This window comes from Giraffa tippelskirchi, chromosome 8, assembly GCF_054371585.1.
Source record: "Giraffa tippelskirchi isolate mGirTip1 chromosome 8, T2T-mGirTip1v1.2.pri, whole genome shotgun sequence".
Taxonomy (NCBI): Eukaryota; Metazoa; Chordata; class Mammalia; order Artiodactyla; family Giraffidae; genus Giraffa; species Giraffa tippelskirchi.
In genome coordinates this window covers 125,069,458-125,089,001 of record NC_137282.1, presented here as the reverse complement: position 1 = coordinate 125,089,001, position 19,544 = coordinate 125,069,458, and the positions used below count along the sequence as shown (strand labels likewise).

General features: G+C 38.5%; 1 protein-coding gene and 1 long non-coding RNA gene across 3 annotated transcripts in view; both read left to right on the top strand.

The window, feature by feature from the left end:
* Positions 1 to 19,544, top strand: part of NUDT3 (nudix hydrolase 3) — a 114,877-nt gene that overhangs the window by 75,558 nt on the left and 19,775 nt on the right. The gene's annotated exons all lie outside the window — the stretch shown is intronic.
* On the top strand, positions 7,992 to 17,847 carry LOC145517495 (uncharacterized). Its single transcript, XR_014062071.1, has 2 exons — positions 7,992 to 9,132; positions 16,933 to 17,847. It is a non-coding gene; the product is annotated as an uncharacterized LOC145517495 (long non-coding RNA).

The following is a 19,544-nucleotide window of genomic DNA, read 5'->3' as shown; positions in this document are numbered from 1 at the left end:
GATGCTAGTTACTTACTCATCCTTAATTGGTAACTGTTGGTCAAGCTCTCACTATTGGTCTGGTTAGGTTTGAGATTGGTGTCCTGAACACCACAGATGGAGTAAAGGGAAAAAGCAGACTGTGAACATAGCAGGATGGCAGAGGGCCTGGACAGCCTGGTAGAGAGGCATTCGAAATTGAGGAGGTTATAGGACCTGGGTACCTTGGTGAGTGTGGAGTGCGGCTCAGCGACCTGTGAAGTCCTGGAACAGAGAGGCGAAGAAACTGACTGTTGCTCTTCCCTGGGCTTTCCCACTTCTCAGTGGGGAGGAAATGATAATGAGCGGGGGGGAAAATACATCTAGCTGGTCATCAAAGAAATGCAAATTAAAATAAGCCCGAAAAAAAATTAAAATAACCCAGTATCTTGATCTTATCAAATTAGCCAAGATTTTAAAAATTTATTCTATTGATGATGATTAAGGAATAGGCAGTATGTTTTCAGAGTCTTACAAATGTCTCTCTGTACTATTTGGAAACTGTACACCAGTCATTCCAGCTGCTTTCCACTTCAGGACATGACACAGATCTGACAGTGCATATGGTTCCCTCCAGCTGGAGAACCTGCCCTGTCCCCTGGCTGCCTGAGCACATCTCTGAGTTTTCTGCTCAGCTACTACATGTTATGAATGCTTTCATGACTTTTATAAATGTTTTTTCCATCATCCCATTATAATATAAGTTTTAAGTATATTCCCCCCATATAGTCTCAATGTGGACATTTTGAAAAACAGAAAAATAAAAAGAACAAAATTTTAAATGTTCATATTCCCTGTTAGTAACATTTTGGTACATTTCCTGTCAGCTTTCCTACTTGATTATAGGCTTCTCAATGGTATCCTCAAATATCAGACATGACAGTGAACTGGAAAGTTTAAAATATTTTTTTAATTAAAAAAAAAAAGGTTTTCTAACTTTTCTCTTCGCTGTCATTTTTGGTTATCCCAGCCCTTCTTCCTCTTCTCTTACCACAGGCTTGGAAGCCTTGACCAAGTCTTAGAGCTTGCTGTGCCTCTTGGTGAATATCTGAGCCCAACATGTTGACTTCTAAGTATATGTAAAGAAATGCTTATTCACGGGCTCAAAGGAGCGAGTACTAAAGGTTCATTGTAGCCTTTTATATAATAGCAAAAACTGGAAACAGTCTAAATGTCCATCAGTAGGAGAATGATTATATCAGTCACGGCAGTTTGTATTATGTATTATCCAGCAGCAGTTTAAAAAAGATAAAAGGAAATCTGTATATCCCAACTTGGAAGCTCCTTTGAGACACTTAGTTGAATGAAATTTTAGTTACTTTGGGGTGGGGATTTCCCTGACGGTCCAGTGGTTGGGACTCCATGCTTCCACTGCAGGAAGCATGGTTTGATCCCTGGTCAGGAAGTCCTGCATGCTGCATCAAATAAAGTCATGGAGAGGGGATGATCATATAAGAAAATAAATAACTGTTGGGGAAGGAAGTTGGACTAGGGGGAAGCCCCTGGAAATTTTCTTTTATCTAACTCTTGTTTTTTTGTTTTTTGTTTTTTTAATTTTAGTTTTTTACAACCCTAGAGTCTGGGAAGAAATGTGAAGAGATCAAGTAGTTGTAAAAGTCAGTATTTAAAGTACTTAATGGCATAGCCATGATCCCCCAAGGAATTCTAAGGGAATATATTTGGGTTCAGAAAGATTAAAGTTAGAACTGCTAAAATTTTGTTCTGTAATTGTCTTCTCCTTGAGTCCAAGGAAATGAAAGCAAAGCCATCTCTGGGGGGCAGATGGCAAGGCTTCAGTTACATTTTTTGTTTTTATTTTCACTTTTGATGCAAGCTTATTTTTAGCTTTGAAATGATCTTGGCATTCGAAGAAATTTTTTTTTTAATTTAAATTAGAATGATGGTGAAGATAATGTTATTGGGACAAGGGATGGTTCACATGGAGGTCATCAAGACCATTTACTGTTTCCACATGACTCAATTAATCCTTAAAGAAGTATGACTAGAAGTAATCCATGAAGAATCATTAAATGAGCTAATCTCCTTGAGAGTATTGCAACTGGGTAGATTTATGTGAACTCTTTTATTGGTGATGCTGACACAGTTGTGTATTTGGAAACTGTTACATTGCTGCTTCACAAAATCTAAAACAATAATCATGTTATCTCATAGTGTCCTTGAGATATGAATTCAGACAAAGCGCAACAGAGATGACTTGTCCATGGTGTCTGGCGCCTCAGCAGGAAGAATCAAAGACTAGAAACAGAACACTATTGGGAAAAAAGCTTAAATAACTTTTTCTATTAGGCTTCCAGGACTCCGCTCTTTTCTGACTTTTGTCCTTCATCTGAGTGTCTGCTGGTCCTCCCTGAAAGTTGAATGTCCTGAAGTTCGGTTCTTCCTTTTCTTGCTTTGTCTCTCATTTACTTCTTGTTGATCTTATCCAGTCTCAACGATTTAAATACAGTAGGCGAGTGATTGGGTTAGTGGGTGGGTAGGTTGGTAGGTGGATGAATGACCCATTTATCCCTAACCATTAAGCTCTCCTTAATCTGCCTACTTGGCATTTCCATTGGGATGTCCAGTAGGCATAGGAAACTTAAGATATATAAAACTAAACCTGTGAGCCAGTTATCTTCTCCATCTCAGTAAATGTCCACTTCATCTCCTTCCAGTTGCTTAACTCAAAAGACTAAGAGTCATCCTTGATTTCTTTTTCTCACACCCAATATTTAGTTCATTAGTCAATTCTGTTGGCCCTGCCTTCAAAATACATATATACAGAATCCAGCCACTTCTCAGCCATCTCTCTCTCTACCACCTTGGTCCAAGCCACCATCACTTCTCTCACCTCAGTTCCTCTGCTCCCTTCTGTACTCTTACCCCTGTAAGTGTATTTTCAGCACAGCGTACAAAATGATGCTGTTTTAAAAACCTGGTCAGATGATGTCACTTGAAGGTCTTTTAAGCTGAAGCCTTAGAGTGGCCTGTGGCCTGGCTCCTCTGGCACTTCACCTCCACTCCTCGCTCTTGCCCACTTGCTTCACCCCTCGCCACAGCACCCTTGCTGCTCCTCTAGCAGCAGACTTGCTGCTCCCTCTGCCTAATCACCATATACACATGCACAGTCTTAGACAATGAATCGAGAGGAGAGAGATCCATCCTCCTGGTTTTTCCCTTCCCAATGGTTTATATAGTAATTGCCTTTTATTGGTGAAGAAATGCCATAGTATTAGAAGATGGGAGAGTAACAGTTTCAAAATCAGCTATAATGTGTTTGTATTTAACCAGCAGGTCTATACATTTATATCTGTGCCAAATGAAATATTTTTCCCATCAGTCTCCCTGCCATAATGCTCATTTAGAGCTCTTCCATACTAAACAGTCCTGTCCTTTAGATGAAGTGGCAGTTATTCATTTCATTTGGCTTGATTTTTCTTCTTATTTACTCTATTTTGGGGTTGAGGAGTGACTTGAGGGCATAAGTGGGCAGACTAGGATGCCATCTGAACAGCCTCTTTCATCACTCAAGAGGTAAAGGGCTCTGTGGCAGGCCCCAGAACAGATACGGTTTGGGTTTCAAAGTAAGTCATAAAATCACTGAAAAGGGCTGAGCTTTTGAAGTGGTTTTTTAGAATGGGGAGTAAGGCAGTTAAAGAAGGGAAGAGTATTATTTTCAACCAAGAGTTCCTCCATGACATACTTTCACTGAGATTTACGAGAGCTGAAAGAAAGATGATCAACTATTTATGGCTGTGTGACCAGCAAAGTTCTGGGTGCGAAACTGAATGAGGACCTCGCTGAGAACGTCTGTAAGTAGCAAGTGTGCCTGTCTATGTAGGGACTATGATATTAAGTGGAATTTATTTTTATAAGGTTATAGAATCACATTGTTGAAAAGAACATCAAGAGGTTATCTGGTTTAAATACGCACTTTTGGTGAAACAGAGGTAACTAAGCCTTTACACCTTTCAAGCCTTCATTTTTTTTTTTAATGTGTTTTTGAAAGATACTAACTCTTGTAACTTTATCTAAAAGATACTGACTCTTGTACTTTATCTAAATTTACCTTTAATGCCATCCAACAATGTATTAACTACTACACACCTATTAGAATGGCTAAAATTTAGAAATGCGTGCCATTTCAACAGTAGATTAAGAGAAAGAAATGCAGTTGTGCTTTCTTGCTGCTTTCAAATAAACTGTTCATCTCTGTGGAGTCAGTTAAATATATGTAGTTTTAAATGTTTCAGGAAGAGCAAGATCCCCTTTATAGTGATACTTGGTAACATGAAGTTTCTTTGTCATTTCAAACTGAAATTGCCAGGTCTACCTTTAAAATAAAACGTAGGTTACTGTTAAGAAAATTGAGGTGTCAGGCAAAAGATCACTTAAAATTGCTAGACCAGCTTTTCGTAACTCTCTCCTTTTTCAAGCCAGTCCTTCACACTGGTTTTTTCCCCCCAAGATTCTCAGGTAGTTTAGAGGGCAGATTTATGTAAAACATCTCAGTTATTGTAAAACAAAAAATAACTTAAGATTCCATTTATCTTGCCTGCCCTCCAAAAGGTGTCCTAATTTATTCTCTCAGCAGCAGAGATGAAGAGGGCATTAGTATGGTTGGTGGGTGCACGGACTGTGGAGTCAAAGACACTTACGTCCAAATCCTGGTGCTGCTGCTTAACTGCATGGCATTGGCAGATTATTTATCAGTTTCTTTTCTGGAACATAGGAAGCATGATAATACCTGCTTCATAGGTAGACATTTAAGTAAGAACTCAAATACTAGGTCTTATTATTATTACTGGAGAAGATGAGTGATTTGATCTGAATCACACAGAAGAGCATGACCTGACCACTCAGAAGTGTTGAATTCCAAAGCCCGTGCGCCTGCCAACCATATTGAATCCCTCATCTCTTCCCCTCCCTCTCCCGATGCTCTCACTGGGAGGATGCTGGTGAGGTAATTGAACTATACAAGCATTTTAGGTTGCTTTAAATATATATTTAGGAAAGAAACTTGATTTATATTTTTGGCATTGGGTTTGTTGTTGCTTTCAAAAAATGCTCACCTGATTGAAACCATGCTGCCGCCACCACCTTATGGAGTTTTCTGTGTTTTTTGAGGTGTCAGATCAAAGCGGAAAGGGGGATGTTTTATTTTTCAATTTTATTTATTACTTTTAAATTTTATATATTTATTGGCTGTGCTGGGTCTTCATTGCTGAACGTGAACTTTCACTGAGGTGCTCAGGCTTCTTATTATGGGGTTCTTCTTGTGGAGCTTGGGCTCAGTAGTTTTGGCTTATGGGCTTAGTGGCCCCAAGGCATACAGAATCTTCTCAGACTAGGGATCAAATGTGTGTCCCCTGCATTAGGCAGATTCTTAACCTCTGGACCACCAGGGAAGTCCCTCCACTATTTTATTACAATGTATTGCCACAGAAAGAATTTTATTGTAAAATCCATATTCCAATCCCAAAGAAAGGCAGTGCCCCAAAGAATGCTCAAACTACTGCACAACTGCACTGTTTTTTTTCATCTCACACTCTAGTAAAATAATGCTCAAAATTCTCCAGGCGAAGCTTCAGCAATACATGAACCCTGAACTTCCAGATGTTCAAGCTGGTTTTAGAAAAGGCAGAGGAACCAGAGATCAAATTGCCAATATCCACTGGATCATCGAAAAAGCAAGAGAGTCCCAGAAAAACATCTATTTCTGTTTTATTGACTGTGTCAAAGATCTGTCTAGTCAAGGCTATGGTTTTTCCAGTAGTCATGTATAGATGTGAGAGTTGGACTATAAAGAAAGCTGAGTGCTAAAGAATTGATGCTTTTGAACTGTGGTGTTGGAAAAGACTCTTGAGAGTTACTGGACTGCAAGGAGATCCAACCCAGTCCATCCAAAAGGAGATCAGGCCGAGTGTTCACTGGAAGGACTGATATTGAAGCTGAAACTCCAATACTTTGGCCACTTGATGTGCAGAACTGATTCATTTGAAAAGACCCTGATGCTGGGAAAGATTGAAGGTGGGAGGAAAAGGAGAGGACAGAGGATGAGATGGTTGGATGGCATCACTGACTCAATGGACATGAGTTCGGGTAAACTCCGGGAGTTGGTGATGGACAGGGAGGCCTGGCATGCTGCGGTCCACGGGGTTGCAAAGAGTCGGACACGACTGAGTGACTGAACTGAACTGATATACTCACTACAAGATGCTACTTGGATGCAATCTCAAAAACGACAGAATGATCTCTGTTCGTTTCCAAGGCAAACCATTCAATATCACAGTAATCCAAGTCTATGCCCCGACCAGTAATGCTGAAGAAGCTGAACGGTTCTATGAAGACCTACAAGACCTTCTAGAACTAACACCCAAAAAAGATGTCCTCTTCATCATAGGGGACTGGAATGCAAAAGTACGAAGTCAAGAGCTACCTGGGGTAACAGGCAGATTTGACCTTGGAGTACAAAACGAAGCAGGTCAAAGGCTAACAGATTTTGCCAAGAGAAAACACTGGTCATAGCAAGCACCCTTTTCCAACAACACAAGAGAAGACTCTATGTGGACATCACCAGATGGTCAATACTGAAATCAGATTGATTATATTCTTTGCAGCCAAAGATGGAGAAGCTCTATACAGTCAACAAAAACAAGACCAGGAGCTGACTGTGGCTCAGATCATGAATTTCTTATTGCCAAATTCAGACTTAAATTGAAGAAAGTAGGGAAAACCACTAGACCATTCAGGTATGACCTAAATCAAATCCCTTACAATTATACAGTGGAAGTGACAAATAGATTCAAGGGACTAGATCTGATAGACAGAGTGCCTGAAGAACTATGGATGGAGGTTTGTGACATTGTACAGGAGACAGGGATCAAGACCATCCCCAAGAAAAAGAAATGCACAAAGGCAAAATGGCTGTCTGAGGAGGGCTTACAAATAGCTATGAAAAGAAGAGAAGCTAAAGGCAAAGGAGAAAAGGAAAGATATACCCATTTGAATGCAGAGTTCCAAAGAATAGCAAGGAGCGAGAAGAAAGCCTTCCTCAGCAATCAGTGCAAAGAAATAGAGGAAAACAATAGAATGGGAAAGACTAGAGACCTCTTCAAGAAAATTAGAGATACCAAGGGAACATTTCATGCAAAGATGAGCACAATAAAGGACAGAAATGGTATGGACCTAACAGAAGCAGAAGCTATTAAGAAGAGGTGGCAAGAATACCCAGAAGAACTATACAAAAAAGATCTTCACGACCCAGATAATCACGATTGCCGGAGTCCAGCTCCAGCTGGTCCAGGGGTTCCCTCAGGAAGGACGGCATCGGCAATGCGAAATAAGAAGACACAGCGAATCTTGGCGTCTCCAAGTGTCTCCTAACTTTATTGTTTTTAAGTCAGCTTTTATATTTTTAGTGGTACATAGAAACAAATGTAAAGTATAGAGTCATACCAATTCAGCTTAATGGGCAAACCAATTCAGCTTAATGGGCCAGCAGTTTTGACCCTCATCGAAACCGTTTGCGTGTCTTTAGTTACAAAAAGCCTCATTTTGTTTACATCATCTTCTGGCTTGGGGGCCTGCTAACATCTCCTGACTCTCCATTGACAAGGGTTGATAGGTCAGAACATTTTTGCATCAGGCGCAGCAGGAAAGAATTCATCAATAGAAAGTTTTAAGATAAAACCTGTTTTCAGCAATTTATTCTACGCCTTGAGCTTAACAGAAAAGAATGTGGTTCCATAAAGTCATAGAACAGCAAGCTGAAGGTCAGCTCTAAGTAAGAATCATCAGTTAAATCAACAATTGTCTTATTATTTGTATTAAAGCTAAACTTTTATTTATATAAATTTCTAACTATTATGCTTTCATTATATAGGCTAAATACGTTAAGAGTAAAAACATAGTGAGTAAATATAGACTAAGTAACAGTTTCATAAAGCAATATTTTTTATATTTCCTAACAGGCCTTTTTTCCTACGAAGGGTTCTGTGCCCATTGGGGCTTTCTGTGCGGAGCTCTCAATGCTGTTTTATTGTTAAGGAGCAGTCATGCACACACGATGGTGTGCTCACTCACCTAGAGCCAGACATCCTGGAATGTGAAGTCAAGTGGGCCTTAGGAAGCATCGCTATGAACAAAGCTAGTGGAGGTGATGGAATTCCAGCTGAGCTATTTCAGATCCTAAAAGATGATGCTATGCAAGTGCTGCACTCAATATGCCAGCAAATTTGAAAAACTCAGCAGTGGCCACAGAACTGGAAAAGGTCAGTTTTCATTGCAGTCCCAAAGAAGGGCAATGCCGAAGAATGCTCAAAGTACCGCACAATTGTACTCATCTCACACGCTAGCAACGTATGCTCAAAAATCTCCAAGCCAGACTTCAACAGTACATGAACCATGAACTTTCAGGTGTTCAAGCTGGTTTTGGAAAAGGCAGAGGAAGCAGAGATCAAGCTGCCAACATCTATCTACTGGATCATCGAAAAAGCAAGAGAGTTTCAGAAAAACATCTACTTTTGCTTTATTGATTAAGCTAAAGCCTTTGACTGTGTGGATCACAACAAACCAGAAAATTCTTTTAGAGATGGGAATACGAGACCACCTGACCTGTCTCGAGAAATCTGTATGCAGGTCAAGAAGCAACAGTTAGAACTGGACATGGAACAACAGACTGGTTCCAAATAGGAAAAGGAGTACGTCAAGGCTGTATATTGTCACCTTACTTATTTAACTTACATGCAGAGTACGTCATGAGAAATGTCGGGCTGAATGAAGCACAAGCTGGAATCAAGATTGCCAAGAGAAATATCAATAACCTCAGATACGCAGATGACACCACCCTTGTGGCAGAAAGTGAAGAGGAACTAAAGATCCTCTTGATAAAAGTGAAAGAGGAGAGTGAAAAAGTTGACTTAAAACTCAACATTCAGAAAACTAAGATCATGGCATCCGGTCCCATCACTTCATGGCAAATAGATGGGGAAACAATGGAAACAGTGGCTGACTTTATTTTGGGGGGCTCCAGAATCACTGCAGATGGTGACTGCAGCCATGAAATTAAAAGATGCTTGCTCTTTGAAGGAAAAGCTATGACCAACCTAGACAGCATATTAGAAAGCAGAGACATTACTTTGCCAACAAAGTGCCAACAAAAACCATAGTCAAAGCTATGGTTTTTCCAGTGGTCATGTATGGATGTAAGAGTTGGACCATAAATAAAGCTAAACACTGAAGAATTGATGCTTTTGAACTGTGGTATTGGAGAAGATTCTTGAGAGCCCCTTGGACTGCAAGGAGATCCAACCAGTCAATCCTAAAGGAAATCAGTCCTGAATGTTCATTGGAAGGACTGATGTTGAAGTTGAAACTCCAATACTTTAGCCACCTGATGAGAAGAACTGACTCACTGGAAAAGACCCTGATGCTGGAAAGATTGAAGGCGAGAGGAGAAGGGGACAACAGAGGATAAGATGGTTGGATGGCATCACCAACAGGATGAGTTTGAGTAGGCTTCTGGAGTTGGTGATGGACAGGGAAGCCTGGTGTGCTGCAGTCCATGGGGTCGCAAAGAGTTGGACACGATAGAGCGACTGAACTGACTGACCAGTAGCACCATACTATACTTGCTTTATCACATAACTTACCTCTGTTATTGAAACCTTAACAAATAACCAGTGTAAAACAACAAAATGTCATTTACATTTGCATCACCTAAAGATAGCCTTTGTTAACATTTTAATAATTTTCATACATGCTTATACATCTATAAATATGTGTTTATCTTTTTAAAAATGATATTGGAGTTTACCCATTTCAGTAGCTCATTATATTGTGGACTTTTTTTGTGATAATAGATATACATGTGAGTAATTACTGCAAGACAATATATAACACATGTGAGCATTTAGTTTGATTCTAATTTTTCATTATTCTGGGCTGTATTCCAGTACTTCCAATAAAATGTTGAAGAGGGATGGTGGGAGGGAGCATCCTTTCCTTGTTGCTGATCTTAGTGGGAAGACTTTTAGTTTCTCACCACTCATTTTGATATTAAGTGTAGAGTTTTTTGGATGTTCTTTATCAAGTTTTGTCAAGTTCATTTACTTAGAGATTTTTTAATCATAAATAGATGAACTTTCGGAGAAGGCAATGGCACCCCACTCCAGTACTCTTGCCTGGAAAATCCCACGGACGGCGGAGCCTGGTAGGCTGCGGTCCATGGGGTCGCTGAGAGTCAGACATGACTGAGTGACTTCACTTTCACTTTTCACTTTCACGCATTGGAGAAGGAAATGGCAACCCACTCCAATGTTCTTGCCTGGAGAATCCCAGGGACGGTGGAGCCTGGTGGGCTGCCGTCTATGGGGTCGCACAGAGTCGGCCACGACTGAAGTGACTTAGCAGCAGCAGCAGATGAACTTTTCCATGTGGTTTTTCTGCATCTATTGATAAGACTACGTGATTTTTCTTCCTTTAGCCTGTTGATGTGGTAGATTACAGTAATTGATTTTTGTATGGAACAAGCCTTGCGTACATGAGGTAAATCCCACTTGCTTGTGGTGTGTACTTTTTTTAAACATACATTGTTAGATATCACTTCTAATATTTAGAGGATTTTTATTACACCTGTGTTCATGAGCGATATTGCCTATACTTTTCTTGTAATGTCTTTGGTTTTGTTATTAGGGTAGTGATGACTTCATAGAATGAGTTTGGAAGTATTTTCGCTGTTTCTATCTTCTGGAAGAGAATTGATACGATTTCTTCCTTAAATGTTTGGTAGAATTCATCAGTGTATCCATCTGGGCCTGATGCTTTCTGTGTTGAAAAGTTACTAATTATTCAGTTTCTCTTATAGGCATAGGTAGGTTGTCTGTTGTGTGAGTTTTGGCAGATTGTGTCTTACAAGGAATTAGTCTATTTCATGTAGGTTATTGAATTGTGGATATAGTATTTCTTGATTTATTCCTTTATTATCCTTTTGATGTCCATGGGATTTGTAGTGATGTCCTCAACTTAATTTTTGATATTAGTAATTTGTCTTCTTTTTCCTTGGTTACCCCTGTTAGAAACTTGTTGATTGTATTGATCTTTCCAAAGAATGAGCTTTGGAAAAACAAACAGTTTTGTTTTTTTCTCCATTGATCTTCTGTTTTAAAATTCATTGATTTCTGCTCTAATTTTGTTGCTTATTTTCTTTTGCTTTCGTTGGATTTTATTTGCTCTTCATTTTCTAGTTCCTAAAGTGAAAGCTTTCCAGGTGGCTTAGAGGGTAAAGCCTCTGCCCACAATGCGGGAGACGTGGGTTTGATCCCTGGGTCAGAAAGATCCCCAGGAGAAGGAAATGGCAACCCACTCCAGTATTCTTGCCTGGAGAATCCCATGGATGGAGGAGCCTGGTAGGCTATAGTCCACGGGGTGGCAAAGAGTTGGACACGACTGAGCAACTTCACGTTCTAGTTCCTAAAGTGAAAGCTTAGTTTATTGGTTTTAGATCTAATACACACATTCAGTGCTATAAAGTACCCTTTATGCCTACTCTTGTTGCATCCCACAAATTTTTATAAGTTGTGTGTTTATGTTCATTTAATTCAGAGTTTTTAAAAATTTCCTTGTGATTTCTTCTTTGACCTGTGTGTTACTTAGAATTGTATTGTTGAATCTGCAAGCATTTTGGATTTTCCAACAGTCTTTCCTGTTACTGATTTCTCATATAATCCTATTGTGATCTGAAAGCATACATTGTATAATTTACATACTTTTTAATTTGTTAAGTTGTCAATTATGGCCCATAATGTTGTCTATCTTGGTAATGTACTGTGTTAAATTTAGAAGAATGTATTCTGCAATTATTGGATTAAGTGGTCTGTAAGTATCAATTATATCTGGTTGCTCCTCTGTCTGCTGATCTGTCCATTTCTGGAAGAGGAGTATTGAAGTCTCCCAACAGTAATAATGGATTCATCTACTTCTTGCAGTACTGTCAGTTTCTGCCTTGCATATTTTGATGCTTTGTGTTAGATGCATGTACTTTAAGGATCGTTCTGCCCTCTTCTTGAAGAATTGACTCCTTTATCATTACATAAATAATTTTCCTTGCTCTGAAGTCTGCTGTCTCTGAAATTAGTATAGCTACTTATATTTTCATTTGATTTGTGTTAACATAGTATGTGGTCTTTCTTCATCCATTTACTTTTAATCTGTATTTGTGTTTATATTTAAAGTGGGTTTCTTGGAGACAGCATACTGTTTTTTGGTCTGCCCTGATAGCCTGTCTTTTAATTGATATGTTTAGGGCATTGATGTTTAAAGTGATTATTGATACACGTGAACTAACAGCTGCTATGTTTGATACTGTTTTCTATTTGTTGCCCTTATTCTCTTTGTTTATCTCTTTGTTGTCCACTCTTTTTCTGCCTTTTCTGGTTCCAGTTGAGCACTTAATAATAAATTATTCCATTTTCTCTCCTTCCTAGCATAACAGTTATGCTTCTTTTTTAGTGATTGCCCTAGAGCTTGTAATACACCACTAATCCAAGTCCAGTTTCTTTTCTTCCTTTTTTTTTTTTTTAATTTGGCTCACTAGGTCTTTGTCGTGGTGCGTGGAGTTCTTTTGTTGCAGGCCATGGAGTCTAGAGCTCATGGGCTCGGGAGTTGCAGCACACGGGCTCTCTGGTGGTGGCGCATGGGCCTGGTTGCTCTGCAGCATGTGGGATCTTAGTTCCCTGACCAGGGATCAAACCCGGTGTCCCCCGCATTGGAACGCGGGTTCTTAACCACTGGACCACCAGGGAAGCCCCCCAAGTCCACTTGCAGATGGCGCTGTCCCACTGCTGGCGTTGGGCGAGCGCCTGGAAGAGGCCTCCTACCCCATCCCCCTGCCGTTGCTGTCCCCCAGCTCGCTTACCTGGTTGCGTGTGCCTACATAGTTGAGTACACTGTTGCTGTTACTGTTTTTAACAATCTGTTAGCTCAACTGAGTAAGAAAAATAAAGATTTTATTTTGCTCATTCTGTCTCTAATATTCTTCCTTTCTTTATGTTGATCAGAGTTTCTGACCTCTGTCATTTTCCTTCTTGCCAAAGAACTCCTTTTAACATTTCTTTTAAGGCAGGCCTCCTATTGGCAACAAATTCAACTTTGGTTTGTTTGAGAAACCTTTTATTTCACCTTCACTTTAAAGAATACCATACCTAGGTTGATGGTATTTTTCCCTTTCAACATGTTAAATATTTCACTCCTTTCTCGTCGTTTGTGTGGTTTTTGAGAAGTTGAAATAATTCTTAATTTTGTTCCTCTATAGGTAAGCTGTTTCCCATTCTCCTTCAGCTTCTTTTGAGACTTTCTCTCCTTTGATTTTCTACAGTTTGTATATAATATGTCCAGCTAGGTATAGCTTTTTGTATACTTGTTTCAGTTTTCTGGTTCTCTGGTTTTGTGTCTGACATTAATTTTGGGAAATTCTCAGTCCTTATTGCTTCACATATTGCTTTTGTTCCTTTATCTTTCTTCTGGTATTCCCATTATAAGAGTTATATGCTTTATAGTTGTCCCACAGTTCTTGGATATTCTTTCTGTTCTGTGTGCTTTTTTCCCCAGTATTTTTTCTCTTTGCATTTTAGTTTTGAAAATTTCAAATGACAAATCCTCAAGTTCAAGGTTTCTTTTCTCAGCCATGTCTAGTCTGCTAATGAGCCCATCAGTAATGTTCTTCCTTTCTATTGACAGTGTGTTTGATCTAGAGCATTATTTTTTTATTCATTCTTATAATTTCTGCCTCTCTGCTTGTATTGCCCATTGTTTCTTACTTTTTCCATTAGAATCTTTGGCATATTAATCATGGTTGTTGTTGTTGTTGTTTTAATAAATTTATTTATTTTAGTTGGGGGCTAATTACTTTACAATATTGTAGTAGTTTTTGCCATACATTGACATGAATCAGCCCTGGGTTTACATGTGTTCCCCATCCTGAACCCCCCTCCCACCTCCCTCCCCATCCCATCCCTCTGGGTCATCCCATTGCCCCAGCCCTGAGCATTTGTCTCGTGCATTGAACATGGAATGGTGTTCTGTTTCACATATGATAATATACATGTTTCAATGCTATTGTCAGTCATGGTTGTTTTTTCATGGCCTGATAATTTTAGCTTCCCTGCCATATCTAAGCCTGCTTCTAATGCTTTTATGTGTCTTCAAAATGTTTTTTCCGTTTAGTAAGAGTAATTTTTTGTTGAAAGCTGAGCATGATGACTGGATACAAGGAACTGTAGTCATGGGCCTTCAGTAGTACATGTGAGATGTGCATTCTGCAGTCCTGTGATTAGGCCTCGGTCTTCCAGTGAGCCTGTGTCCCCGGGCTATGAACTTCACAAGTGCTTCTCAGTAGTTCCAGCTCCTTGTCCCCCACTCCCTCTTAAGATGAGAGAGGATGGATGAAGGAACTGGAATTGAGTATTTCACTTCTCCCAGGTTGGATAGACTCTGATAAAACCCCAATAGGTTATGTAAAATAGTTTCTCCAGCAAGCAATCTTTGTTTAAGAAGAACAGAATGTTATGGAGTATTTAAAATTGGCTATTTTTCTCCTCTCCAGAAGCAGGAGTGAATTTTTTTCCAGTATTCAGTATGAAAACTGGGTGCAGCTCCTGGAGTTAAAACCACACATGCGTGGCCGCCCCCCACCCCAAAGGAGTTCAGGCTTGTCCTCGCACCTTCCGTGGTCCATCAGCTACAGTTCAGCTTTCTCCCACTCGACCCCGAACTCCTTCCCTTGGTGGTCTCTGCTCTCCTAAGTTGAGATTCTCGGATCTGTCTCTGATTTGAGGGCAGTGACTTGCCCTGTGGCTTCACTTTTCTAATAAACCTAAGAAGAGTTTGTTCAGCTTTTTATTTGTTGTTATGACAGCATGAGACCTTCTAGGCTCCTTATATATGCTGGACCAGAAACTAGAAGTCTCCTTTACTTTTAAATAACACATTTGAACAGATACTTATTTTTCTAACCAAACAAAACAGTCTACTCAACACACACATACCCCAGTCTAAAATGTATATCTTCTTACTGCCTAATTCTCATTTGTTTCAGTTTGTAACTTTATGTATAGATTATCATTATTGATAAGATACTGTTCTTAAAAATATAAAAAGTTATCATCTGTTATATTGATAACAGTCGTATCAAGAATATTTACATTTAAGACCAGTAATTTTTATTGCTTTCATTAATCACAGCAATATTTTCCCTTTCTCTCCCCACCCCATCATAAATGTGTTCTTTCTTGTGTCCTTTTTTCTCATGTGTTATTGGTTGACTGATTACTTATTGGCCAATGACAGTGCTCCAGAGCATGCTTTGAAACCTGGTTTCTTGTCTACCTCTGCCCTTGCAAAGACCAAGAGAGCAAACTTGGACTTCCAAAAAATGAAAGCATCATTTGTTACTATAACACCTACCAAATGTTTCAATTCAATCTTTTACCTTTGGTGGTGAGTTATAATGAAGACTATAGGCAACCATTGGGTAATTATTTATAAGAAAAGTACAAGAGTGATTATGATTACATAGTTGAAAAAAATTTTTTCTTCACACATGAATGGTTAAGAAATTATTAGACTCCTTGAATAATCCTTTTCCTCAAGACTCTCAACTTCAGGTGTTGGGTGTTATAGAGGAAAAGTCTAGTATCACAAAAATATTCCCCCCATGTAAACACTTGAAAACTTTCCTCCTTATTGTTGGAACTCAGAAATATCTCCTATTTGGTGAGCCCTTTTGGTAAGAAGTGGGTTTATTTATAATTTATATTAAACACTAGCAGCTTTTTAAAAGAATAACTTTTTAATCAAATCACTTTTTAATCAAGGAATTGATATTTTATTTATTATTTATTTTTTAGGCTTACTAGGAGAGCCTGATGTAAAGTTTAGCTCTCTTACTGCTAATAACTACTCCTAAATTATCCTTCAACCACTGTTTTTAAAAATTGGAATTTAAAAAAATATATATCTTTTTACTTAATTTCTCTGTTTACATTGTCACACATAATTGAATGCTACTCATTGATGAATAGTTAATTCAGTGGTTTGATGTAGAGATTAGAATCTGCCAAGTTAGAGAACATTGCACTGTATTTGAGCAGGTCTGTGTTGGAACCTCAGTGGAGACTCAGTTACTGGGATAGGAGCCAGTTGCCTTCTGCTAAATGAATTAATTCCAGATGACTCTTCCAAAACAGTTGTATTTGCTTTCCCATCCAGCTCCACATTCCAGGAAAGGATTTTTAGTCATTAGGAAGTATGTACCGTTGACTCCAATACAATTCACAGTGGCTCCAGCAAATACTAAATGCAATCCTTGCCTCTAGAGACTCTGCAGTCTTTAAACTACGAACAGCCACTGGACCTGGACAGGTCTGACTTATCTGACTAAAGTGCCACTTAACAGCTTCCTCTTGATTCAGTGAACTTAACAAATGCAAACTGCCTAATGCAGAAGAAGTAAATTTGAAGATTCTACGTTACTACATAGGAAGTAAATTTAAAGATTCTAACTCCTATCCAAGAGACCCCATGTGGCTCAGTATTAAAGATAAATTTCCAGGTTAAATCACAATAAATGTAACTTAATATTAATAGACACATACTACAATTAAAAAGAAAATAGAACTTAACCATATGTTGTTTTCAAACATAGTGATACTGAATGACTAAGAATCAGCTCAGTTCAGTTCAGTTGCTCAGTCGTGTCCGACTCTTTGCGACCCCATGAACTGCAGCACGCCAGGCCTCCCTGTCCATCACCAACTCCCGGAGTCCACCCGAACTCATGTCCATGCAGTCGGTGATGCCATCCAACCATCTCATCCTCTGTCGTCCCCTTCTCTTCCTGCCCTCAATCTTTCCCAGCATCAGGGTCTTTTCCAATGAGTCAGCTCTTCGCATCAGGTGACCAAAGGATTGGAGTTTCAGTTTCAACATCAGTCCTTCCAGTGAACACCCAGGACTGATCTCCTTTAGGATAGACTAAGAATGAAGGGCTGGAAAAAGGTATATTAGGCAAATACTAACCAAAAGAAAACTGGGATAGTAATTGTAGTATCATGCAAAATAGAATTTAGGTGAAAAACATTAAAGGGACAAGAGGAACCTTTAAAAATAAAAGGAACAATTTATCAAGACAAGAGAGCGATCATGAACTTGTGTGCATCTGGCAAACTTCATCTGCATAAAGCAGAATTGACAGAGTTGTGAGGAAAAGCTGACAAATCTATAGCCATATTGAAGACTTTAAAACATCTCCTTTAGAAACTGATAGAAAAAGTGACCAAAAAAAGGATTGAGTAGCACAGTTAACAAGGTTGATCAAATGCCACATATTGAGGAGTAACCTTGTATTTGACAAAGAGTGTGTAAGTTTTTAGGCACACATGAAAGATTATTTTTTAAAAAAAACACTTTTTATGTTAAGCCATAAAAAAAATATTGAAAATCCCACATCAATAATATAGACTGTATATACTGTGACACACTGCAGTAAAATTAGAAATCAACAGAGCCAGCTTAACAGAGAGAAACATTTGGAAACAGAAAAAAGAAAAAGTTCTAAACAATCCTTGAGTTAAAGCACAAATCACAGTTCAAAACTAGTAAGCAAATAGAGCTAGACAGTTATGAAAGTACCTCCTACCATTACTTACAGGATGCAACTCATTCACTTTGAGCCCTAGATGATTTTATTAGGAAAAAAAATAGACATTAAATAAGCTAACCAGTCAGTTCAAAAAACTAGCAGAAAAATAACAGGGTACTCTCAAAGCAAAAGGATGAAAATAACAAGGAAAAGGGCAGAAATTAGTAGGGGAAAAGAAAAATGATCAACAGAACCAAAAGTGGGTCATTTTTATTTATCTAATAAAATAGACAAACCTCTCACTGAACCCATAAAGGATACAAGAGAGAAGACAACAAATATATAAGGAATAAAAAAGAAAATAACCACAGATATAACAGAGACTTAAATTAAGAGAATGCCATGAAAAGCTGCAAATAAAAAATTTTGAAAACCTTGATAAAAATTTTCTAGGGAAAAAAGCTCAAATTTACTTAAGAAAAATTAGAAAGCCTATATGTAGATCATTAATGCTTATAGAAATTAAGTGGTACTTACCCCCTCTCTCCAACAGAAAGATCACAAGATTAGACTAGATGGGATTTTACCAAAATTTCCAAAAATATATATTCTTATCTTGAACTGTTCTAGAGAAAGGATAACTACACACCTCTTGTAAGGTCAGTATAATTTTATTTCAGCAAGCAGCACACTTTCTCTATAAAGGGCCAGATAATAACTAGGTATAGAAGCCATATGGTCTCTCTCACAAATATGACTCTGTTGTTACAATGTGAACACTCTCATAGACAGCACTTAAATGAATTAGCATGGCTATGTTCCAGTAAAACTTAATTTACAGAAACCAGTGGTAGGACAGATTTGGCCCATGGGCCATAGTTTGCTATGGTCTGAGCCCTAATCTTGATACTTAAAAAGAGAAAGAAGAGTCAGTTCTCACCTATGAACATGGATGCAAAAATCCTAAGTGAAATAACTGCAGATAGAATCTAATGCTTTGTCAAAGTATCACACAACTGGGTTATCCCAAGAGTACATGGATAGTTCAATCTTGGAAAATATGTTTATGTAATTTATTTCATTGAGATTAAAATAGATAAAATCATACCAGTCAATGAAGAAAAATTGCTTATTAAAATTCAGTACCCTTTCATCTTAAAAGCTGTAAGCGAACATAAAAGGAATTTCCTTAACTTGATAGAGTATCTAATAAAACCTCCAGCAAACATATTTTTGAAATTTTCAAAGCATCCCCCATGGCAGACAGGAATAAGACAATTACGATTGCTATCATGGTGCCATTTATTATTGAACAGTGGTCCTAGCCACTGCAGTAAGACAAAAATAAAGAGTCAAAAGGAAGAAGCAAATTACCATTATTTGCAGATGGTCTGATCATTAATTATGAAAAACCAAAGAAACACAACAGAAACTAGTAGAACTAATAAAAACATTTTTAACAGTTTCAAGACAGGAGAAGGAAATGGCAACCCATTGCAGTATTTTTGCCTGGAAAATTCCTTGGACAGAAGAGCCTGGTGGGTTGCAGTCCGTAGGGTCACATGACTGAGCACATATGCATGAGGGGGCTGGAGGGAGATGGGCTGGTAGCAGTGAGCAGGTAGAACCAAAACCAAAGATCGATATGCAGAAACCAGCAGTGTTCTTTAAACAAGTGGTAATCAACTGGAAAATATGTAACTTGTAAAGATATGTATTATTCACAATAGCAACAGAAATATACTAAAACTGAAATACCTTGCTAATAGAGTGCAGGATCTTTACAATAAAAATAATAAATCTTCGTTAAAGGATTTTAAAAGACAAATAAATGGATAGAGATGGTCTATTCTTGAATGAAGAAACTAAATATTGTAAAGTTTGTGTT